Source organism: Somniosus microcephalus, chromosome 5 (genome assembly GCF_052327205.1).
Source record: "Somniosus microcephalus isolate GS21.2 chromosome 5, FLI_Smic_1.0, whole genome shotgun sequence".
Lineage (NCBI taxonomy): Eukaryota > Metazoa > Chordata > Chondrichthyes > Squaliformes > Somniosidae > Somniosus > Somniosus microcephalus.
Window position 1 is genome coordinate 195,272,175 of NC_140991.1, and position 26,549 is coordinate 195,298,723.

Below are 26,549 nucleotides of genomic sequence, written 5' to 3' on the forward strand. Positions count from 1 at the left end.
AAGCCTTTGGATAATCCTCTCCAGACAGCAGGCAGCATCCCTGGAAAATAGCACAGAAACTGTTATGATGTCACTCCTGCATCACTTGCATGTGATTTGAATGCTCTGCCCATTTCAGGCAGGAGCTTAGAAAACCCACACTGGGGATGCCCCTGGAAACATGTGTCAAGTGAAAACAGGGTGCAGATGCAGTCACTGCTCTTTTTCCTCAGCTCACTGCTTCAGAAATTGATATACGTGGGGCATTTAGGAGAAAGGTGTCAGCCTTGGCTCAGTGGCAAATCTCTCACCTTTGCGTCAGAAGGTTGTGGGTTCAAGTCCTACTTCAGAGACTTGAGCACATAACCTAAGCTGACACTTTAGTGCAGTACTGACAAAGTGCTGCACTACTGGAGTTGCTATTTTCAGATGAGACATTAAACTGAAGCCCTGTCGGCCCTGTCAGGTGGATGCAAAAGATGCCATGGCACTATTCAAAGGCGAGCAGTGGAGTTATCCCATTGTTCTTGCCAACATCCATGTCTCAACTAATACCATGAAAGCAAATGATCAGACCATGTAAGAAATGTTATTATTTTCTAATTATATGTACCTTGTTGTGACTTTCTGATTTTGTGTAGTAAGAGGAGGGGTGGGGCCGATTAGGGACCAAAAAGGAGACCTACATATGGAGGCAGAGGTCATTGCTGAGCTACTAAATGAGTACTTTGCATCTGTCTTTACCAAGGAAGGAGATGCTGCTAAAGTCATAGTGAAAAAGGAGGTAGTTGAGATACTGGATGAGATAAAAAATGATAAAGAGGAGGTACTAGAAAGGCTGTCTGTACTTAAATTTGATAAGTCACCAGGACTGGATGGGATGCATCCCAGGATGCTGAGGAAGGTTAAGGAGGAAATCGTGGAGGTACTGGCCATAACCTTCCAAACCTCCTTAGATAGGGGCTGGTGCCAGAGGACTGGAGAATTGTAAATGTTACACCCTTGATCAAAAAAGGGTGTAAGGATAAACCTAGCAACAACAGGGCAGTCAGTTTAACCTTGGTAGTGGGGAAGCTTTTAGAAATGATAATCAGGGACAAAATTAACAGTCACTTGGACAAGTGTGGACTAATTAAGGAAAGCCAGCATGGGTTTGTTAAAGGCAAATCGTGTTTAACCAACCTGATTGAGTTTTTTGATGAGGTAACAGAGAGGGTTGATGAGGGTATTGCGGTTGATGTGGTGTATATGGATTTCCAAAAGGCATTTGATAAAGTACCACTTAATAGGCTTGCCAGCAAAGTTGAAGCCCTTGGAATAAAAGGGACAGTGGCAGCATGAATACGAAATTGGCTAAGTGACAGGGAACAGAGAGTAGTGGTGAATGGTTGTTTTTTGGACTGGAGGAAAGTACACAGTGGTGTTCCCCAGGGGTTGGTACTAGGACCACTGCTTTTCTTGATATATATATTAATGACTTGGACGTGGGTGTACAGGGCACAATTTCAAAATTTGCAGATGGTACAAAACTTGGAAGTATAGTGAACAGTTAGAAGGATAGTGATAGACTTCAAGAAGACATAGACAGGCTGGTGAAATGGGCAGACATGTGGCAGATGAAATTTAACGCAGAAAAGTGCTAAGTGTTACATTTTGGTAGGAAGAATGAGGAGAGGCTATATAAACTAAAGGGTACAATCCTAAAGGGGGTGCGTGAACAGAGAGACCTGGGGGTATATGTGCACAAATCATTGAAGGTGGCAGGGCAGGTTGAGAAAGCGGTTAAAAAATCATATAAGAACATAAGAACATAAGAAATAGGAGCAAGAGTAGGCCATTTGGCCCTTCGAGCCTGCTCCACCATTCAATGAGATCATGGCTGATCATCTGCCTCAACTCCATTCACCGGCCCCATCGCCATATCCCTTGATGCCCTTACTAGTCAGAAATCTATCGACTTCTGTTTTGAATATGTAAGGGGTTTTCCTCAAGAGGTTTCCCTGAGGTTTCTCTCTCTAGAGGCCTCTCTCTCTAATTCAGTAAACCTTGAGTGGTTCGACCCACTCGCCCCTTAGATTCTATACACTGGACTTAGGCGCAGGAACTACAATGTAGAGAAAACTCTTGTAGACCAAGTTTGATGAAACAAAATGAAATTTTATTGCATAAGGAAAAATATCAAATCAAATGCAAGCAGATAAGGGAGTACATGGGAGGGAAAAACACACAAACAAATCATAACGACACAGTACTAACTAATGCAAATACAGGCATCTTATACTCTACAAAGATCATTATGAAATAAGGAAACACACGGAACATCGAGGGACAACAACTCATGTTAATTGTACCCTTAAATCCACCCCCTTATTAAACCTATCTAGATGTGATTGTGAAGGGCCAGAAACATGCTCACCAATCCCACTAGGAAGTGCAAGGTTTTGAAATCGAGTCTGTGTTTGGTCCTTCCAGACGTTTCATCTCCACGTGGATTGTGGAGCCCCTGCGAGCTGCGCCACACCTCTCTCCTGAGGTGGGGGTCGGGGGCGGCTGGACACCGGCGGGCCTGGATGTCGGCGGGGTCGAGGATCGTCGGCTCGACCCTGGTTAGAGGAACCTTGGGCTGGCTCCCATTGCTTCTTCAGTTTCTGTTCTCTTCTCCCGAGCCGGGGTAGCTGGAAGGTTTCTCCTCTTGGGACCTTTATTTTTTTGTCTCTTCTCCCAAGTTGGGTCGGTGGCCTCTCGTTCCGGCAACAGCCCGGGAATGGTCGATGATCTCCCGATGTGCTTCCCCGGGGCGGAACGCCGGTTTTGAGACAGCCTTCTCGATGTTGGCTTTCTTCTTCCTCCTGCGATTGCCTGCTTCTTCTTCTGGGTGTCTGGATTCAAGCTGTGTGTCTGAGCTCAAGCTGCAGGCTTGCAACTGTCTGCGTTCCAACTTGCTTGCCCCAACTGCCGAAAAGTCTTCCAGATATACTTTCTTCCAGAAGCCTCCGTCTCCTGCCCAAAATCAGGTTAGTCTTTGTTTTATTTTTGGTGGGCTGGGAGTACAGTGGGGTAGTCATTATATTTTAAAATGTCTTAAATGGCTGGTAACAGGCCCATCTCTGGTCTGGAATTACCTTCATTGTTTTAATGGCCTGCTGATCTCATTATCTAGTCCTGGGTGCTGTTCTCATGAATAAGAAATTGTCCCCTTTTGTCTGGGGCAACATTTTGATGGCCTCTGTCTCCAGGCCGATCTTGACTGGATCTGCATCTAATCCATATGCATACGTGTGGGTCTGGTTTCGTTCTCTCAGGAATGGCTTCCAGAACTTACTGTGGGTTGAATCCACAAATCTGTCTGAGGTTGCACAGGAACCATTTTAAAGTGTCCCAATGAGCTGATCACATGGTATGGCGGCCATTTTGTATGCCTCTTTTTCTGGGCTTCCTTTAAAACAGTCTTTAAAATCATGGCCTCTTCTGCCATTTGACCCTTATTAATACAAAGTCCAATTTTGCGAATCCTACAAATATACCCAATGACTGAGCCTCCACAGCCCTCTGGGGTAGCGAATTCCAAAGATTCACCACCCTCTGTGTGAAGAAATTTCTTCTCATCTCAGTCCTGAATGGCCTACCCTTTATCTTGAGGTTGTGGCCCCTGGTTCTAGACTCCCCAGCCAAGGGAAACATTCTCCCAGCATTCATCCGATCAAGCCCTGTAATAATTTTGTATGCTTCAATGAGATCCCCTCTCATTCTTCTGAATTCAAGAGAATACAGGCCTAGTTTACACAATCTCTTCTCATACGACAGTCCCGCCATCCCAGGAATCAATCTCGTGAACCTTTGTTGCACTCCCTCTATGGCAAGTAGGTAAGGAGACCAAAATTGTGCACAGTACTCCAGGTGTGGTCTCACCAAGGCCCTATAGAATTGGAGTAAGACTTCTTTACTCCTGTACTCAAATCCTCTTGTAATGAAGGCTAGCATACCATTTGCCTTCTTAATGGCTTGCTGCACCTGCACATTCACTTTCAGTGACTCATGTACAAGGACACCCAGGTCCCTTTGAACATCTGCATTCCCCAATCTTTCACCATTTAGGAAATACTCTGCCTTTCTGTTTTTTCTACCAAAGTGGATAACTTCACATTTATTCACATTATATTCCATCTGCCATGTTCTCGCCCACTCACTGAGCCTGTCGAGATCCCCTTGAAGCCTCTTCACATCCTCTTCACAACTGACACTGCCACCTAGCTTTGTATCATCAGCAAATTTGGAAATGTTACATTTAATCCCCTCATCCAAATCATTGATATAGATTGTGAATAGCTGGGGCCCAAGCACCAATCCTTGAGGTACCCCACTAGTCACAACCTGCCATCCTGAAAAAGACCCATTTATCCCTACTCTTTGTTTTCTGTCTGTTAACCAATTAACCATGTGGGATACTGGACATCATAAATAGAGGCGATGGGCTCGATTTTGCCAGGCCCGAGGAGACGCGATTGGAGGCGTGTAAGGTGTTAAAATCACAAAAACAGGCGGGCCGGCCTCCATCCTGCCTCCGAGCAATTTTCTCAAATGCGAGTTTTCCGACCCCGTCCCAATCCCGCCTCCAAGAGGTGGGATAGGCCCTTAAGGCCCTTAACAACCAGTTAAGTGCCTCTATAATCCCATGTGCTGCACGCCTCCTCTGAAACACACCAGTGAAACCTGGCAGCAGCACAAGTGGATTGCTTACTAACAGCTGCAGCTCCACCATTAAAAAGGCGTTTTCACCAATCTTCATTTGCAGGTGGCAGAACTTTTTTGTCTCAGGTCTGGGGGAACTTTTAACAGGCCTACTCATTGTTGTGGAAGTTTGGAGCCTGACACCCATCTCCAATGTGACCTCCTGGGAAACCCCTCTCCCCACCTTGAATGAGCGCTTCCTCAACTGAGGTATATACCAGAAGAATGGGAACCATTTATTTCCTTTCCTCCTGGACATCAGATTCGGACAAAGACCAGCCGCGGCAGCAGCAGAACACTGAACAAGAGCAGCACCAACTGCAGGAGCAACAGCAGGAGCTCCAAGCTGCTGCTCACCCACCTGAAGCTGCACAGGCCAGAAGGCGCCAGCGCATGACCACATTGCTGCCCGGGATGCAAGGGACACACTCATCTTGGCCAGATTTGCTTAGCCTGCACAATCAAACACTTTTGCCTTGCACATTCTTATTGGACCGTCGACAATGGCCAAGAACCTGCGGATTCCTATCACTCTGACCACCATACTGACAATTGCAAGTTGCCCTAAGCTCTCAATATGGAAGTCCCATTTGCGAAATGACACACGCCACAACTGCAACAGTTTGCCATCAGAATTTTTTATGACAATGAGCAAGTGATGGCATTTTAAAAATACACAAAACATTACACCCAAGTGACTACCCTTGTGACTACTTGTGCATTATCTTCCTCTTACACATGCTCCTACGTGGTGCTTCCCCTGTGGCTTCATCAGATATGGAGGCCCCTTGCTCACTTTCTTGCTGCTCCTGTCTCGACACCTTTTGCGGGCATCCTCTGGGGTTGTGAACCTGTGAGGGCGCGGCAACAGTCTGCTGCTCCTGCGGCTGTGCAGGGGCTGAGACGCCGATCTCAGTTAGGTGGGGACTCTGGTGGGGCTCTGACCGAGGGTTTTGCAGTGGCATAGTCATGTGAGCGCTTGGAGAGGAGCCCCCACTTCCTTGTTGTATGCCACCAACATCCCTCTCATGGGTCAGCCTCACTTCAGAGCTAGCAAGTGACTTGACAGCACCTTGCTGCACTTCAGGGGAGCCATGAGGACCCGATTCTGTACTGGAAATCCTACTCCCGAGGACTTGCATGAAGGTCTGGTTTGTATGCTCAATAGCTGACCATCGCTCCTCAAGAGATGCCAGTCTATTGTGAACAATGACCATGTTTTCACGACCCTGGCGACTAAGCTCCTCCATGGCCGTACCCATCCTCTCCTCTACCATAGCCATTCTTTCCATGGAGGTTGCCATCCTTGCCGTGGTGATGCGTTCATGCGCCAACATCTCCACAAAGGCTCTGCTCATGTTAGCGATGGACTCCTCCATTCGCTCCACACTCGCAGTGACCCTAGTGACAAAACCTGTCAGAGATTCCTGCACTTGCTCCTGGAGTTCCAGCACCGCTGTCCTTCTGGATGGACCCGGAGGCACAGGGTCGACATGCAGCGGAGCTGAGCTGGGATCGTCCTGCAGCCTCTGATGAGGACTCTCCACTGCTGTCCCTGTCTCCACCATCTGCTGATGCTCACTTGTGAGCTGTGATACACCAGGTGACAACTCTACTCTATGTCCTGAAGGTCTCACTGAGGTGTGAGTGTCTGCGCTGGTGCAGGGTGTGCTTAATTCTGCTGACGGAGTGCCCTCAGAGGTTGCAGCTTCTTCTGAGGAGTCTGGAGGCTCAGGCTGTTCCTCCTAGATAGTGGGGACGGGGGTTTTCGATGGTCCTGTGGGGAAATAAAGGAAAGAGTCAGAGATGTGAGGCCAAGGTTACATGCACATTGAATATTGCAGATGATCAAAAGTCAATCTGTTAGAGCATCAGAATCATTATCAGTGACTCATGCAATGTCAATGAGAGAGATGATAAACTATTCCATCACCAGCTTGCTCTGATGCACCCGTCTGTCCGTTCCCCCACTTGCGCATCCTCCTCCACTCCCACGATCTCCAGGGCCGCCTCCTCCCAGGGGGTGAGCTGGGCTACTGAAGGTGGCCCTCCTCCTGTCCTCGCTCTTTCCCTCTTATTGTGAGTGTTGTGTTTGTACCGCTATACACAACTACTATAGTAATATGGGATGTAATGTTTAAGTTATCCACCAGATGGAGCCAAATATTAAGGGATCACATTCACCAGTGTTTAAGGTAATGGGTCATGTAGTCAATGTCCTGGTACACCAGTTATTAAGGTAATGTGGCATTGCATTATGGGTATGACTCAGAGGTGAATCCTCCATCTTGCCATCGTGCAGTAAGAAATTGTGTGCTTTGCTTCCAGCCTGTAAGAGCTATGTTCCTCTGCTACACCGTGTAATAAACAGTTGTGTTTTGTTCCTTATATCTCGCTTATCTCAGTTTCTGACCATACTACTCGGATATCACATATTGGCGACGAGGATCAACAAATCACATCTTGAGAAAAAAAAAGAGCACTGAATTGAGGATCATGGCTGCTATGGTAGGAAAGATCTCTGCTTTTGATGTTCAGACACAGACCTGGGAAGAATACTGCGAGTTGCTGATGCATTTCTTTGAAGCAAATGATATAAATGATGTCGGAAAAAGGAGAGCTATTTTGCTCACTTCCGTGGGAAGTCAGACGTATAGTTTAATGAGAAACTTATGCAGTCCTGAAAAGCCTGGAGACAGTACTTTTGCTAACTTAGTGGCCTTGCTGAAGAACCATTTCAATCCCAGACTGAGTGAGATTGTACAGCATTTCAAATTTAATTCACGGAACAGAAAACCAGGAGAGACTGTATTGAATTATGTAGTGGTGTTGAGAAAATTGGCACATGATTGCAATTACGGGAACAACCTGAAAGACATGCTGAGAGATAGGCTAGTTTGCAGGATAATGGATGAGCGAATGCAGTGGAGATTATTGTCTGAGACTGGGCTTACATATGAAAAAGCGTTGGAACTTGCTCAAGCTATAGAGACAGCGAACCGAGATGTAAAAGAAATACAAGGTTCCGACTGGGCTGCTACAAAGCCAGTTGGAGGTCAGGTTGTTGTGCACAAGTTAAATATGTGTCAGAAACCACAATGTGAGCATGTAAAGGCATGTTATAGATGCAATGGTGATCACCTGGCGAGGGAATGCAGGTTTCTGGAGGAAAAGTCCCACAAGTGTGGGAAAAAAGGACACATAAAACGTGCATGCAGGGCAAAAGCAATCATGGAGGAATATAAACCAAAAGGGGGAGGAAAGCAAAACCTAGGAAGAGAAGTGAAAAAACAGGGAGCACATCACATCAGCGGAGAAGCTGAGCAAGAAGATGACATGTTCATAATGCATAGTATGGTAGAGAACATTCCAAAAGTGGATCCTATCACTTTGCAACTGACAGTAAATGGTTCTAACGTCAACTTTGAAGTGGATACGGGATGCGGCTTAACCATAATGAACAGGGAGGAGTACTCAAAATTGAGGAACCGTGCAAAAGTTCCAGAGTTAAAGTCTTGCTCTATGCAGCTTAAAACATATACCGGTGAACGAGTGGGGACATTGGGTACAGCTACTGTAACTGTGCAACACAGGGACACCGTGGAACAGCTACCTGTAGTTGTAGTATAGGGTTCTGGACCAAACTTGTTAGGTCGGGGCTGGATACAAGAACTTAAATTAGATTGGGGAGCAATAAATCAAATAGAGGGAGCCAAACAATTGTCTTTGCAAGAAGTGTTGATTGAACATGAGAACGTGTTCAAGGAAGAACTTGGCATGTTTAATGGCCCCCCAGCTAAGATTTATGTCGACAAGGAGGCACTGCCAAGGTTTTTTAAACAACGACCTGTGCCGTATGCCATGAAACCGAAGGTAGCGGCTGAGCTTGACCGTCTGTTGAGAGAGAACATTCTGGAACCCGTGAAATGTTCAGAATGGGCAGCTCCCATTGTACCTGTTTTAAAACCGAACAATTCAGTAAGACTCTGTGGAGATTATAAATTGACAGTAAATAGGTTGTCTAAACTAGAACAGTATCCTATTCCCAAAACAGAGGATCTCTTTGCAAACCTGGCTGGAGGGAAGAAATTCACGAAGCTGGATATGAGTCATGCATACTTGCAGATTACACTAGATGAGGAATCAAAGAAGTATGTAACCATAAATACACACAAGGGTTTGTTTACCTATAACCGCTTACCATTCGGTGTCTCATCTAGTCCAGCTATTTTACAGAGGACTATCGAGGGTGTACTGCAAGGGATCCCACATGTTTCAATCTATCTGGATGACATTCTGGTGATGGGAAGAACCGACCAGGAGCATCTGAGCACTCTGGATAAGGCTGGGTTACAGCTCAAGAGGAGTAAGTGCACTTTCCTGGGGAATGAGGCCGTGTTCCTGGGACACAGAGTGGACACCACCGGGCTCCATCCAATCAAGGAGAAGGTACAAGCACTGCAGGAGGCCCCAGCTCCTACCAATGTGACTGAGTTAAAAGCTTACCTGGGACTGCTCAACTATTATAACAGATTTTTACCAAACTTGGCAACAGTGTTAGCACCTCTTCACAAACTTCTGCGCAAGGAGACACAGTGGCAGTGGGAAGAGGAACAGAAGGTTTCATTTGAACAGTCCAAGAAACTGATGCTGTCCTCAGATGTGCTGGTTCACTACAATGCAGAGAAAGACATCATTCTCTCTTGTGATACGGGGTGGGGATGGTTCTTTCACACAGCTTGGATGATGGAACAGAAAGACCAATAGGGTTTATTCTCGAACTCTGACACCGGCGGAAAAAAACTATTCCCAGTTAGATAAAGAGGGGTTAGCAGTAATGTTTGGGTTACAGAGGTTTCACAAGTACATATATGGCAGGAAATTCACCATATGCACCGATCATAAACCTCTTCTATCTCTTTTTAATGAAATGAAAGCAGTACCATAGATGGTGTCACCCCAGATCCAGAGGTGGGCAGTGACGTTAAGGGCATATGAGTATGTCATTATTTACAAGGCGTGCAAGTACCATGGGAACGCAGATGCCTTGAGCCATCTTCCACTGCCAGGTACACCTATCTGTGCAGCTCCAGAGGACAGAGTTTTGATGTTGGAGGACACGGACATGGCAATTGTGACCGCAGAACAAGTAAGGACATGGACAGGTAAAGATCCAGTACTGTCTAGAGTCCGAGAATATGTGATGAGGGGTTGGCCACAGCATCCGGAAGGGACTGATTTCATACCTTACAGTGTCAGGAAGACAGAGCTGAGTGTGCAGGGTGGTTGCGTGTTGTGGGGAGCGTGAGTGATTATTCCACAGCCAGCACGACAGTCTATCCTAGGGCAACTACATCAGTGTCATCCTGGAATTTCGCATATGAAAGCCTTGGCAAGGAGTTACTTGTGGTGGCCAAAGCAAGATGAGGAGATAGAAAATCTAGTCAAGACATGCAGCACTTGTCAAGTACACAGGAAGGCACCAGCAGCGGCTCCTTTCCACACCTGGGAGTGGCCGGATAGACCATGGAGAAGATTACATGTAGATTATGCGGGTCCATTCATGGGAAAGATGTTCCTCATAATCATTGATGCACATTCCAAATGGATGGATGTGTATCCTGTAAATTCTGCTTCATCTACTGTTACTATAGACTGCCTGCGTAGGAGTTTTAGTAATCAAGGGCTACTGGAGATCGTAGTAAGTGACAATGCCACATGTTTTGTGAGTACAGAAACAAAAGAGTTCATGAGAAACAATGGCATAGTGCACGTGACCTCAGCTCCATATCATCCATCTTCAAATGGACTTGTGGAGAGAGCCATAAAAACATTTAAGGAGATGATGAAAAAAAGTGCGGAAGGGAGTTTGGCAACCAAGGTGTCATGAGTTCTGTTCAGCTACAGAATAACACCTCAATCGACCACAGGACTCTCTCCTGCTGAGCTGTTGTTAGAACGTCGACTACGCTCCACTCTTGACCTGGTTCACCCAGATCTAAAAAGGAAGGTGGAAAACTGACAAATCAAACAAAAGGAGAAACATGACAAAAGGACAAAGAGCTGCAGTTTTGGAGAAGGAGATGCGGTCCTTACCAGGAATTTCAGTTATGGTCCAAAATGGATTCCTGGCGTCATAGACTCAATGACCGGTCCAGTATCATATACGGTCATGGTGGGAACTGGTCAGGTAGTACACAGACATGTAGATCAGATACTGACCAGACAAAGGGAAATCAAAATGGAGGTTCCAGAGGAGATATCAGAGGACAAGTTAGCCCCCAGTTATCCAAAGGCATCGGTGGTACCACCACCACGAACAGAGCTTGTTCCACCTGGACCCCTTCATCAAGAGGAAACCATCGTAGCAGAGTCAGATACTCTGAGTACTGCTCAGGAGCAAGGAGCAGCAGGTGGCTCTACCGCAACCAAGCAGGGACTTGACTGTAAGACATTCACCAAGGACTCACAAGCCGCCAGAGAGATTGATAATGACCTGCTAGATTCGTTCAGCATGGACTATCGTTAAAGGAGTTTCCTTATGGGACTTTTTAAGAATGTTGTTAAGGAATTAATGTTCATCTTAAGAGGGGAGGGATATAGTAATCTGGGATGTAATATTTAAGTTATCCACCAGATGGAGCCAAATATTAAGGGTTCACATTCACCAGTGTTTAAGGTAATGGGTCATGTAGTCAATGTCCTGGTACACCAGTTATTAAAGTAATGTGGCATTGCATTATGGGTATGACTCAGAGGTGAATCCTCCATCTTGCCATCGTGCAGTAAGAAATTGTGTGCTTTGCTTCCAGCCTGTAAGAGCGATGTCTCTCTGCTACACCGTGTAATAAACAGTTGGGTTTTGTTCCTTATATCTTGCTTATCTCAGTTTCTGACCTTACTACTCGGATATCACAAATACATAAAATAATAAAGCAGCAGAGGCTGAGAGTAACTTCAAGTGATCTTTACTGGTTAACTGGAACTTCGGCACTGCCTATACAAATCGATACGCGTCTGTTATATACGCTCGCAACTAAGGATGTACATCTGCAAAACAAAGTAGTCCCTTCAATGTTGTATACATTACACTTCCTCCCCCTTTAGTTTAATAGTATATTAGCGCAAAATTTCTATAATTAACATATAGAGCCTGTCTTTACAGTAACCTTTTTGTTTTCTTAAAAGTAACAAAATTCAAATTCCAACATAACATTTATTTTGTCAACAGCCCTTTTACAAGTCAAGTCTCTGGGGAGGCCTCCTCTGCCTCTCTGGGTAACGTCTCTCCAGACTCTTTTGCTTTGGGGAATGAGACTATACAGGTACAGGTGCATTAGGTGAGCTATCAGCACAGGTAGCGCTCTCAGCTGTGGATGAGGCTGGTGCTGATGCTGATGAATCAGGAGTGTCTGTTTCCATGTCAGGTGAGTCTGGGCGAGGTATAGGGGTGTTTTCCACCTGAACATCCAGAATTTGGTCCACATGATGTCTCAAAACATTCTCTCCCACATCCACAGTATACATCAGTGGTCCCTGTCTTGTGGATATTCTCCCTGGTTGCCACTTTTCCGTCCGGAAATCATGAGCAAGAACTGATTGTCCCACACTGAAGCTTCTTGTTGGCTTAGCATTCAAATGTTTGAACTGTTTGTTCTCTACAACATGACATACATTCGGTTTAAGAAGGTCCATGTGAGATCTCAGGTTCCTGTTCAGAAACATCATCGCTGGAGCCTGATTAGTGGCTGCGTATACTGCGTTCCGATAAGCAAAGAGGAAATTGTCTATCTTGTGTTGTAGTGGTAGATTCTCGCTGTACATTGCTTTGATGGCCTTCTTGAAAGTCTGTATGAATCTTTCTGCCATGCCATTTGTAGCTGGATGGTACGGGGCAGATGTGTAGTGCTTGATTCCATTTTTCCTCATGAAACCTTGGAATGCGTCAGAGACAAATTGTCGTCCATTGTCTGTGCAGATTTGTTCTGGTAGGCCATTTCTAGCAAACATGGTCCTCAGAACTGAAATGGTCTTTTCAGATGTGGTTAATTTCATTTTAATGACCTCGGGCCATTTGGAATGTGCATCGACTGCAATCAAGAACATGGAGTCCATGAACGGTCCAGCAAAGTCGATGTGCACACGTTGCCATGGTGATGAGGGCCATTCCCATGGATGGAGAGGGGCTTATGGTGGTGCGTTCTGGACCTTTTGACATCCTGAGCAGCTCTTTGTCAGGTCCTCGATCTGTTTGTCAATTCCCGGCCACCACACGTAACCACGGGCAAGGCTTTTCATCTTTACCGTACCTAAGTGGCCTTCATGCAATTCATCTAGCACTCGGTTACGAAGCTTGGGAGGAATCACAACTCGTGAGCCGCACATCAGTATTCCCCGACACACTGATAACTGCTCCCTCCAACTGAGAATGCTGGAAACAATGAGTCACCATGCGCTGGCCATCCCTTCACAGTGATGTCATAAACTTTTGACAATGTAGGGTCATTGCGTGTTTCTCTTTCAGTGAGGGAGTTTGTCACTGGTAGCTGCTCAACTATTGTGTGAAATACCTCTGCTGAATCAACTGTTGTAGTTCTCTCGGAGGTCGGCAGTGGTAAATGTGACAAACCATCGGCATTGCCATGTTGCTTGGTCCCCTTGTATTCAATGTCATACAGGTGAGCCCCTAGGAAGAGTGACCATCACTGTAGCCATTGTGCCGTCATCACTGGAATGCCCTTCCTTGGGTTGAAGATTGAAACGAGAGGCTGGTGGTCAGTTAACAGTGTAAACTGTTGACCATACAAGTAGTGGTTGAATTTCTTGACTCCCCACACAAGGCTGAGGGCTTCTCGGTCAATCTGTGCATAATTGCGTTCAGCTGTAGTCAATGATCTTGAGGCAAAGGCTATTGGTCTTTCTGAGCCGTCTGGGAACTTATGTGACAACACAGCACCAATGCCATGGGGTGAAGCATCACATACCAGTCGAATAGGTAAGGATGCGTCAAAGTGTGCTAGCACCTCTTCTGAAGTAATGAGTCTTTTACTCTCTTGAAAAGCTTGTTCACAGCTGTCACTCCACTTCCATTGTGACCCTGTCTGTAGCAATGCATTTTGTAGATGTAACACTGTGGATAGGTTGGGCAAGAACTTGTGATAGTAGTTCACCAGTCCAAGATATGATCTCAACTGAGACACATTTTCAGGTATTGGTGCATTAATCACAGCTTCAATCTTGTCTGGCGACTTGTGTAAACCGTCGTTGTCAATCACATGTCCACAGTATGAGATTTTCTTTTTGAAAAACACACTTGTCTCGGTTCGCTCGGAGCCCATACTCCCGTAAACCGATGAGCACCTGTTCGAGGTTGGAAAGGCGTTCGTTGTCATTCTTGTCAGTAATGATGATGTCATCAAGATAACACTGAGTACCTGGGATCCCCTGCAGGACTTGGTCCATTGCCCTTTGCCAGATTGCAGGAGCTGATGTTATTCCGAATACCAGCCGATTGTGCTGGTAAAGGCCTTTGTGCGTATTTATTGTCAGGTACTTCTTTGATGCATCATCAATTTCCATTTGGAGATAGGCCTGGGCCAAGTCAATCTTTGTGAAGTGTTCCCCTCTTGACAGGAAAGCAAAGATGTCCTCAATGCGAGGCAATGGGTACTGTACTGTATGGAGGACTGGGTTAACAGTCACTTTAAAGTCTCCACAGATGCGCACTTTTCTTGGCTTTCCTGGTTTTGTGCTGGAGGTTTTCTTCATCACTGGAACTATTGGTGTGGCCCATTCACTCCAATCCACCTTGGACAGGACTCCTAACTGCTCCAAGTTCTCCAGCTCTGCTTCTACTGAAGGGCGAATTGCATAAGGCACTGGTCTGGCCTTGTGGAACTTTGGATTTGCGTTCTCCTCAATCTTAATTTTTGCTTTCATGGCCTTAAGTTTTCCTATTCCCTTCTTGAACACTTCCTGAGAATCAGAGAGTATTTGTGACAGTCTCTCAGGAGTGGCGTTGCTGTCCTCCTTTGGTGTGCCAATCCAATTGTATTTTCCTGAGCCATTCGCGTCCCAGCAATGGTGGTCCTCCATTTTCCACTACATAGAGGTTCAATTGCGGTATTTTTTTTCTTTTTATGTCACGGTCACTTTTATTTTACCTTTGGGGCACACTCTTTGTCCTGTGTATGTCTTTAACAGTACTTTAGTTGGCCTTAGCGGTATGTGTGAAAATAGTCGTTTGTAGTCATGTACAGAGATCACTGTTAAAGCTGAGCCTGTGTCCAACTCCATTTTCAGCCTAACTCCTGCCACTTCTGGAGTAACCCATATTATTCTGTGATCCCCTGTCTCTTTCACACTGTGTAGTTTTAGACAAGCCAGATCCTCTTCTTCTGAGTCTGTGTCACTTTTTTCTTTATCTGAACTGTCTCCAGTCACGTAGTGTACCTTCTTGTATCTATCTTTGAAAGGTTTCTTGTTTTCAGTCACTTGATGTACCTTTTTGTTACTCTGTATTGTATCAGTTTTCGGCTTCTTATTTGCTTTGCAGACTCTTTCAATGTGCCCTCGCCTGCCACATTGTCTGCAGTCTGTGACCTAGAAATTCACTTGGGCGCTGGCAGCTCGCTCGTGCCCAAAAGTTAGTGCTGGGCGGGGAGGCATTAGCGCACGCCGTATATTCGTCTTCTGCGCCCCAATTCGGAAGCGGGCGCTATACCAGGGTGTGCCCGCCTCCGTTTGGGGCACTGCAAATGAATATCGGCGCGCTAGTTGCCGCAGCGCCACCCGATGCGGTGCGGCAGGCTGCGGTACTGCAGGCCTCCTCCTTCTCTTAAGGGGCAGGCGCCTGCAACGGCCGGAGCCCCGATCGCGAGTGCCGGCAAAAGAGCCCGGCACAACGGAGAAGTGCCGGGCTCCACGGAAACCAGCCGGCAATGCCGCGGGGGGTGTGGAGGAGGCCGGGGAAGGAGGTGCGGGCAGGCGGCCGCCGAAAAAGCGGCCGGCCGCACCTTCCGCTTTAAAGTGCCCCACTATGGCAGCAGGACGGCCCCGTTTTCTGGTCGCTGTTTGCGCCCGCTTCGGAGGAGGCGGCCGCAAATAAATATGGGGATCGGCGCAGTTTCGGGGCGTTACGGGTCACCACGCACACCGATGACGTCATCGGTCCCGGCGCAGCGCTAACGGCTACTGCCGCCAATAACGCTGCACTCAATTTCCGCACTACCACCCCGCCGGTGCAAAAGACCTCTTTAGGCGCTAAGTGGGCGCAAGGCCCACTGAATTTCTAGGCCTTTATCTTTAAACCAACAGTCATTGTGGTCATGTGACATTTTGCCACAGCGATAGCACTTCTTTTCTTGTTTCAGTGACATTTTATTTGTTGAATATTCCTGCAATGAGGGAGACAAGTGGAGTTTGAGTGAGAATGAAGGAATGAGTGCAGAGAATGCATATCATTGATGGTTAGAAGGAGACAAAGATGGAGTGAGGTGGTAAGACCAAGGGCCCTTCCTGTGTGTTGTAAGCTGTTTTCATAGCATCACAGTGATAGGGAGTGTGAGGGCTGCATAGTCGAATAGTGAGGTGAATGTGACCATAGAGAGAGAGCGAATGGGTAAGGGTACAGGGATGTCAGTGTCAAGTGGGATGTGGAAGAAGAGATTGTCAAAGCTGAGAGCTGGTGAGGAGAGGCAAAGGGGATCAGATTGAGGGTGATGGGAAAGTCATCCTCACTTTTCCAGTGCGCAGAAGATCATGAAACCTCTTCCTGCAGTGCAGCCAGGTTCTGCGGCACATAGACAAAGAGTTGATCTCCTGGGCCACATGCATCCACACAGATTTCGTCTGTTGGGGAGGCTTCTTCCTATCTGAGGAAGGGAAGAGCACCTCCTTATTTCCTTTTGCTTCCTCCACCAGAGCTTGCAGGGCGGCGTCACCGAACCTTGGTGCAGGCTTTGGCCTACTGCTGGACATATTGGCTGGCGGAATCTATCACAGCAAAGGCCATAAGGTTTGCAGTCTGCAGAAGAAGCAAGGCTGCTTGCAGGCCTTAAATCCACCAGCACTGATGACATTATCAGAGGCGACTTTCAGGATGGAAAGACTAAGTGGGCCAGCGATTCCCACACGCTGGAAATCAATTGCCCAATTAGGTGAAAATCGCATATTTTTCCCACATCAAATTGGAGTCAGGTGGCTAACACGAAAAGCGGCTGACACTCCCCCAGCCGCCCCAATGGCAAAATCGAGCCCATAGAATACATAAGACCATAAGAACATAAGAAATAGGAGCTGGAGTAGGCCATTTGGCCCTTAAAGCATGCTCCGCCATTCATGGCTGATCTTCTACCTCAACTCCACCTTCCCGCACTCTCCCCATATCCCTTAATTCCCTTTGTTCCCAAAATTTTATCGACCTCTGTCTTGAATATACTCAACAACTGAGCATCCACAGCTTTCTGGGGTAGAGAATTCCAAAGATTCACAACCCTTTGAGTGAAGAAATTTCTCCTCATCTTAGTCTTAAATGGCCGAACCCTTATTCTGTGATTGTGACCCTGTGTTATAGATTCCCCAGTCAGGGGAAACATTTTCCCAGCATTAACCCTGTCAAGCCCCTTAAGAATTTTATATCTTTCAATTGGATCACCTCTCATTCTTCTAAACTCTCAGGAATGTAGGCCTAGTCTACTCAATCTCTGTTGATGTGTTAAAAAAGTGAATCCCGACCCCAACCCACATCCAACCCATCCACTTCTGATTTTAATGGGACGGGGGAGAGCGGGTAGCCATCCAGCTTCCAGGAGGCGGGTAGCCCATTTAAATAATATAATGAGGCTCCGTGTCTCAGATTTAACCAGCATTTCAAATTTAACTAGCTGGTCGGGTTTCTCAGGCCTCAGAGAATCTGCCAGCTAAATAAGGCAAGTACTGCTGGATCCAGGAGATAAATGCCTTTACACTTACTTCCTGGATCCAGCGTCCCTGCCTCACCCACCCCCCACAATTGGAGACCCCCACAAGACCTCTGATTCCCTCCCGAGGCCTCTGATCTCCCCCACAAAACCTCCAATCCCCCCCAAGGCCACCGATCATCCCCACGATGCCTCCGATCCCCTTGACGCCTCCGAACCCCCTCTCCGAGTCCTCCGATCCCCCCAATGAGGCCTCCGATCCTCCCAAAGCCTCCGATCCCCCCCAGAAGGCTGCCAACCCCCCTCAAACCTCCGATCCCCCACACGAGGCCTCAAATCCCCCTCCCGAGGCGTCCGATCGCCCCCACACAGCCTCCATAGAAACATAGGAGATAGGAGCAGGAGTAGGCCATTTGGCCCCTCGAGACTGCTCCACCATTCAATGCAATCATGGCTGATCATCCAAATTCAGTATCCTGTCACTGCTTTCTCCCCATATCCCTTGATCCCTTTAGCCCTAAGAAATATATCCAACACCTTCTTGAATATATTTAATGAATTGGCCTCTACTGCCTTCTGTGGTAGAGAATTCCACAGGATCACCACACTCTGGGTGAAGAAATTCCTCCTCATCTCTGTCCTAAATGGCTTACCCCTTATCCTTAGACTGTGACCCCTGGTTCTGGACTCCCCCGCTATCGGGAACATACTTCCTGCATCTAGTCTGTCTAGTCCTGTTAGAATTTTATAAGTTACAATGAGATCCCTGTAATGATATCAGCAAATAGTGATGGTATTTGCCTGTTTGATTATTTATGCCTTACCAGCAGAGGGCATGTGAGAGAGGCAGTTTTGTTTTAGTTTCGTTTTGGATGTATCTCTAAGATGGTGTCCCCTGTAATGCTGTTAACTGAGTTGAACATACTTTAGATTAAAAGACATTGGCCTAGAAATTGGGTTTTGGCTTAGCCAGGGCTTTAGCGCCGGAAGTTAGTGCCGGCGCTAAGTCCCCCTGCGCGCGCCAAAAATTCAGCAGGGCCGCGCCCAAACGGCTGCCGGCGCTACTGAAGGGTCTTTGTGGCGGTAAATCGGCGCTAACTGCCGTTTCGCGCCGCAATTCCGGCGCTGCGGCACCCGATGCGGTGCGGCAGGCTCGGGAAGTGCAGGCCTCCTCCTTCCATTAAGGAGGAGCTGCCTGCACCCGGCCGCGGCCCGCGCAAATCTGTCTAAAAATGAGCCCGGCACCTCGGACAAGTGCCGGGCTTGCATCTGTTCCAGGGGGTGGGGGGGAGAAGTCCGGGGAGGGAGCTGCGGGCAGGCGGCCGGCGGGAAAGCGGCCGGCCGCCGCGGGGCCTTTAATGCGCCGGCGCAAACTCATGCAAGACTCTGTTGCCAGAGTCTTAGTTGCGGCTGCCACGGGCGAGGCGGCCGCAACTGAATTTCGGCGCTAGGGCCCATCGGCATGGCAACCGGGACGCTGCGCACACCGATGACGTCATCGGTGCTGGCGCAGCGCTACCGGTGCAACGCCGATTTAGGGCCCCAGGGAATTTTTAAACTGGCCATAACTCTGGCGCTAGTCCCTCTAGCGCCTCAAAAGCGGCGCTAAGGCAACTGAATTTCTAGGCCATTCTCTTTCATCAATGTGTTGTCATTGAACCCACATACAAACCAATACATGGTGTCAGAAGTGATTGAAAGAGATGAAGAGGAAAAATCTGAAGTTAAATCAGCTCTCCACATATTAGCAAGCCAAAAGAGAACATCGTTACTTACCTTTGGAGAATAGCTAACGAAGTGAAAAAATGGTAGGATTACACCCACCGGCGAAGCTTCAGTTGACAGGTAATGTGGCTGAAAATTGGAGGAGATTCAAACAACGTTTGGAGTTGTATTTAGCGGCAATCGGAGCTGACGAGAAAAGTGATAAAATGAAAGCGTCAGTGTTCTTACATGTTGTGGGTGATGAAGCGCTGGAGGTGTATAATAACTTCACATTCGCTGCTGATGGAGACAAAATGAAGCTGGATAAAATAATGGAACAGTTTGAGGCCTACTGCATACCTAAACGTAACGTGACATTTGAGAGGCACAGATTTTTCACATGTGTACAGAAAACAGGAGAGACTATTGATCAGTATGTGACTGAACTGAGAAACAGAAGCAAAACGTGTGAATTTGGGGGACTGACAGACTCGCTGATAAAAGACAGACTGGTGTGTGGTATTCCAGATAATGGTCTAAGGGAAAGACTGCTAAGAGAGCAAAATCTAGACCTGGGAAAAGCCATAGCACTGTGTAGGGCCACAGAGACTGTGAAGTCGCAGGCAAAGGAGCTGTTCAGTGGCAGTAGCTGCAACGTGGATGCAGTGAGAAAGAACGGACACAAACCGTTTAACAAAAAGAGCGCCAATGTGAAAAAAGAGGCGTGGCCAGCGAACAAAAATGAAAGGGGCAATCGAAAGTCATGTAGTCGATGCGGTACACAGCATCCACCAAAAAAGTGTCCAGCATATGGTAAAACATGCAATAGTTGCAACAAAAACAACCATTATGCCCGTTGCTGTAAGAACCAAGCGCAACAAAGCAAGGTCCATACAGTAGATGAAAGCGAGATAGAGGAGTTCAATGTGGATGTTGTGTCTGAAAACAAAAAAGAAAAAAGAGACTGGATGTTGACACTAAAAGTGAATGACATACACATTCCATTTAAATTGGATACTGGAGCACAAGTTAATGTGATATCAGAGACTGATTTTAAGAAAATTAGACCCAGACCAAAGATACATGGAATAAAAGTGAAAGTGACAGGATACTCAGGTACTGATATACCAGTGAAAGGAAAATGCATTGTCAAAGTAACACACAAGGACAGAGAGCACACGCTAGCATTAATCGTGGTGCCAAAGGATGTGCAGGCCATACTAGGTTTAAAAGCCTGTGAGAGACTGAACCTGGTAAAGAGAGTCCTTGTTGTGGAAAGCGAAGGAGAGACAGTCTATGATGAACTCATGAAAGAGTACAATGACCTATTTCAGGGTCTAGGCTGCCTTCCAGGAGAACACACGATCAGAGTAGATAAAAGTATGCCAACGGTCATACATCCATGCAGAAAAGTTCCATTTGCTCTTCAAAAGCAACTGAAGGCAGAGTTGGACAGGATGGAAAGCCTGAACATGATTCAGAAGATAGATGAGCCAACTGAGTGGGTGAGTTCCCTCGTCGTTGTGGACAAAAAGAATGGAAAGCTCAGAATTTGCCTGGATCCAAGAGATCTAAACAGAGCAATAAAGAGAGAGCACTTCAAGCTTCCTACACATGAGGAAATCATGTCACAGTTTGCAAATGCAAAGTATTTCAGCAAGTTAGATGCATCATCAGGATTTTGGCAGATGAAACTGGATGAGGCAAGTTCAAGACTGTGCACGTTCAACAGTCCATTTGGCAGATACAGATTCCTAAGGTTACCATTTGGCATTGCCTCAGCTCCTGAAGTATATCACAAAACTATCCATATGATCTATGAGCATCTGGAGGGAGTTGATACATCAATGGATGAGATCATAGTATGGGGAACCACGAGAACTGAGCATGACGAGAGACTGAAAAAAGTGCTGGAAGCAACAAGGAAAACAAACCTGAAGCTGATTAGAGAGAAATGCCAGCTCGGGGTGACAGAACTGACATTCGTGGGAGATATCCTTAGCGGTGAGGGCATCAGACCAGATCCCAGAAAGGTGTCCGCCATTGAGAATATGCCAAAGCCACAATGCAAAAAGGACGTGCAGAGGTTTAATGGAATGATCAACTACATGGGTAAATTCATATCCAACCTCTCAGAAAAGATGGCGCCACTGAGACGACTAACTGAAAAGAACATAGAATGGGAATGGAATCATGAGCATGAGAAGTCATGGAGCGATCTAAAGAAACTGCTCACAGAGGAACCAGTTCTGAGGTTTTATGACCCAGCGAGACCCATCAAGATATCATCAGATGCATCACAGAGTGGGCTCGGTGCTGTTCTTCTGCAAAAATATGACTACTGGCAACCTATTGCATATGCATCGCGCTCAATGACAGACGCGGAGACGCGATATGCTCAAATAGAAAAGGAGCTGCTCAGCATCATATACGCCTGTGAAAGATTTCACCAGTTTGTGGCAGGACAAGCAATCAGTGTAGAGACTGACCATAAGACCTTGATTGCATTGTTCCAAAAGCCACTAAATGGGTGTCCGCTTAGAATACTAAGAATGATGATCAGGCTGCAACGCTATACACTGAATGTTGCGTACACACCGGGTAAGCTGATGTATACAGCAGGCACGTTGTCCAGAGCTGTTGACCCAAGAGAGCCCGCAAACACCAAAATGGATGAAAAAGTGAACGCCTACGTGGACATGATCACAAGTGCACTGCCCATAGCAGATGCAAAAATGGAGCTCATAAAGACTGAGACAAACAAAGATGAAACAATGAGACGACTGAGGAAAAGCATCTTGGATGGATGGCCCAACATGAAGCAAGACTGCTCACCTGACATAGCAGAGTACTGGAACTGCAGGGCGGAACTATCAGTGGTCAAAGACATCATCTACAAAGGAAGTAAAATAGTTATCCCAAAGAGTCTGAGAAAAGAGATGCTAAAAAGGATCCATGGGGGACATCTGGGAATCGAAAAGTGTAAGAAAAGAGCACGAGAGGTGATGTACTGGCCACGAATCAACCAAGATGTGACAAATGAGGTGTCAAACTGCACAATATGCCTGAAATATCGAGCAAGCAATCCAGTAGAACCACTAAAGCCACACCCAGCGCCAGACAGACCTTACCAGAAGGTAGGCGCTGACCTATTCGTATGTCAAGGGAAGGACTATCTTGTAGTCACAGACTATTACTCCCTGTATCCAGAGGTTTGTAGACTGTACACCACCACTGCAGATGCTGTGATAACATGTATGAAAGCCATATTCTCCAGACATGGCGTGGCAAGCGAGGTCTTCACAGACAACAGACCCCAGTTTTACAATGCAAGTTTCCGACACTTTGCCAAAGAGTGGGACTTTGTCCACACAACGTCAAGTCCTCACTTTCCACAGTCCAATGGACTAGTGGAAAAATTGGTCCAGACAGTGAAAAGACTGATGTACAAGGCAAAAGGCAGTGGAACTGACTTCTACCAGAGCATGCTTGTATACCGCACAACGCCGCTCAAGTGTGGTATGTCACCAGCCCAACTCCTTATGGGACGTCTGCTAAGGTCAAACCTACCCATCCCGGAGAACCTCCTGAAAACAAAAGAGGGGGAGAAAGTGAGGAAGTTCAAAGAACAACAGAAAGAAAAGCAGAAGTACTACTATGATAGAGGAACACAAAACCTACCTGAACTCCACACTGGTGACCAAGTAAGGTTCAAAGACAAAACAAACATATGGACTCAGAAGGGAACTGTCCTGAGTGAAGTTCAACCAAGATCATACACCATTCAGACAGATGAGGGTGCTGTTCTGCGAAGAAATCGTTGGGATCTTCTCATGGGACCAGCCACAGCAAGTCAAAAGACTGATACTGTTGAACAACTTGATCACACAGCAGGTCAAAAGACTGATACTGTTGAACAAACTGATCACACAGCTGAGAAACCATCATCTGAGGCAACAACTCAGATTCAAGGACAATCAATCAGAAAATCCTCAAGACACGTGAAGCCTCCTGAGAGACTCATTGAGCAAATTTAAGGACTCTTGTTATAGAAGGAAGTAATGTTATCTTATTCTCTCTTCAAGTTCTAGTGTATTTACATATTTCATGTGAACACACAAAACAAGGTTAAAAAACCTTGATAATGATAATGATAATGTAAGTTCATTAAGTGTTACAGTTAAAATGCAGAGTAATACAAAGAAAACATGTTGTTAGATAAAAGTAAAATACTTTTGTTTTAAGAAAGGGAGATGTAATGATATCAGCAAATAGTGATGGTATTTGCCTGTTTGATTATTATGCCTTACCAGCATATTTGCCTGTTTGATTATTTATGCCTTACCAGCAGAGGGCACGTGAGAGAGGCAGTTTAGTTTTAGTTTCGTTTTGGATGTATCTCTAAGATGGTGTCTCCTGTAATGCTGTTAACTTAGTTGAACATACTTTAGATTAAAAGACATTCTCTTTCATCAATGTGTCCTCATTGAACCCACATACAAACCAATACAATCCCCTCTCATTCTTCTAAACTCCAGTGAGTACAAGCCTAATCAACCCAATCTCTCCTCATACGTCATTCCTGCCATCCCAGGTATCAGCCTGGTGAATCTTCGCTGCAATCCTTCCATGGCAAGAACATCCTTCCTCAGATAAGGCGACCAAAACTGCACACAATACTCAAGATGTGGTCTCACCAAGGCCCTGTACAACTGCAGCAAGACATCCTTGTTCCTGTACTCGAACCCTCTCGCTACGAAGGCCCCTCAAAATCCCCCTCAAAACCTCCGATTTCCCCCCCAAGGCCTCCGATCCCTCCCCAAAGCCTCCGATCCCCACCCCCATCAAGGCCTCCAATCCCCCCACCGCCCCCCACCGAATCCTCCAATAACCCCCACGAGGCCTCCGATCACCTTCCCGGACCTCCTCCTCCAGCCCTGATGCTCCTCCGGCCCCGATCCTTCCCCTCCCTGATGCTGTTGCAGCAATGATCCATCACCCATCCGATGCTGCTGCAGCCCCATTCCTTTGCCCCCACCCCCGATGATGCAGCCCCAATCCTTCCCCCCGACCCTTCCCCCACCCCCCACTTCTGCTGCGGCCCCAACCCTTCACCCCTCACCGAAGCTGCTGCCCCAATCTCTCCCACTGCACCGATGCTGTTGTGGCCCCCGAGCACACCCCAGCCCCCGATGCTGTGGTCCCCAACAACCCCGACTGGAGGCCTACCCGCCCGCAGCCAGCCAACCTCTCGGGTGGGAAGCTGAGGTTTGAAATGCAAATCAGGCCCTGCCATTAAATTCCCATTCTCCAGGGTTTCCCAACCGCTTTCTAGCACCCCTGCTCCCAACCCGTCTCCCCATTAAAATTCCAGGCCTGGTCTGCCTATCGAATTTATCGTTTTGCGGTGAAAAACAAGTTAAGAAGTTTGAGAGAAAGCTTGAATTGTAACTGGTTCACTTTATTTTATATGCCATCAGTGGAGATCAAAAATAATATTGGCCTTTTATAGTTTTCCAAATCAATGAAAGTTGGTATTTTATACAGTTTACATAAGATAAAGCCAACGGATGTGTTTACACAATTATTGAATCAATGTATGAAGCAACATGTATAGCTTAATAGCTTCTATAATGGATAGTCAATGTGAACAATCTGCGTTCTTGTTATGTATTTCAATGAAGCGTGCAAAGAAATTCAATAATTCAATTTTTTGTACTTTCATGCAACATTAGCTTAGTCAGAATCACACTACATGAAATAATTGTTAAATTAAGTGATTTCTTATGTTAAAGTAAAGCAGTGCCAGTACTTGTACAACAGAGTCATGGTTCAATTCAGCTTAAAGAAAAACACAAGTCTAACTGACTGCTTTGGACAGTTCATGAGCTGTCTTAATCCGTAACTTGTCTTCATGACAGATCTATGTCAGTAGGATCGCAATACACTATTAAGCACACCACGGAGTTTCAAAAGAAAAGTACTTCAGTTGTGGCAATAATCACTTCATTATGGAGATCATCAATTTAAAAAAATATTTTGCAGAGGTTTTGAATAATTGAAATGATGCAGTTTAGGATTATGTCTAGTCTATGATGCATGACCATCTATGGTGGCACTACCACTGTGCTAAATGGGATAGATTCAGAACAGATGTAGCAGCTCAAAACTGGGCACCTATGAGGCGCTGTGGGCCATCAGCAGCAGCAGAATTGTATTCCACCACAATCTGTAACCTCATGGCCCAGCATAACCCTCACTCTACCATTACCATCAAGCCAAGGGACCAACACTGGTTCAATTAGGAATGTAGAAGAGCATGCCAGGAGCAGCACCAGGTGTACTAAAAATGCGGTGCCAACCTGGGGAAGCTGCAACACAGGACTACATGCATGCTAAAAAGCGGAAGCAGCATGCTATAGACAGAGCTAAGCGATCCCACAATCAACGGATCAGATCAAAGATCTGCAGTCCTGCCGCATCCAGTCATGAATGGTGGTGGACCATTAAACAACTAACGGGAGGAGGAGGCTTCATGAATATCCCCATCCACAATGATGGTGGAGCCCAGCACGTGAGTGCAAAAGACAAAGCTGAGCCGTTGGTGTAAAGTCCGCACCTCAATAATACACGGACTTCGGGAGAACAATTAAACAGGTATTTTACTGAACAGAGGGTAACTCTTTTGTTTGTACCCAAAAAAAAAACCCAAATTGGACTGTAAACAAAAGTTCAACTAAAACTTAACAAATCAAATTAAAATTTGGTTTTCCGTGTTGATGATGCACTCCAGTCCCCGCGGCGCCCACCGGTCGCGGAAATACTCAAGCGTACCGGCAGACACCGCGTGCTCCATCTCCAGGGCCACCCGGGCGCGAACATGGCCGCGGAAGAGAGGCAGGCAATCTGGCTGGACGACACCCTCGACCGCCCGCTGCCTGGACCAATTGATGGCTCTTTTAGCCAGGCCCAGGAGCAGGCCCACAAGGAGGTCCTCCAACCTGTCCGCTCCCCTCCGCACCGGGTGACCGTAGATCAAGAGCGTGGGACTGAAGTGCAACCAAAAATCGAGGAGCAGCCCCTTCAAGTAGTGAAAGAGGGGCTGCAACCTCTCACATTCCATATAAACGTGAAACACGGACTCCTCCAGGCCGCAAAAAATGCAGGCGGCCTGGGAGTCCGTGAACCTACTTAAAACCTTATTGCACGGAACCGCTC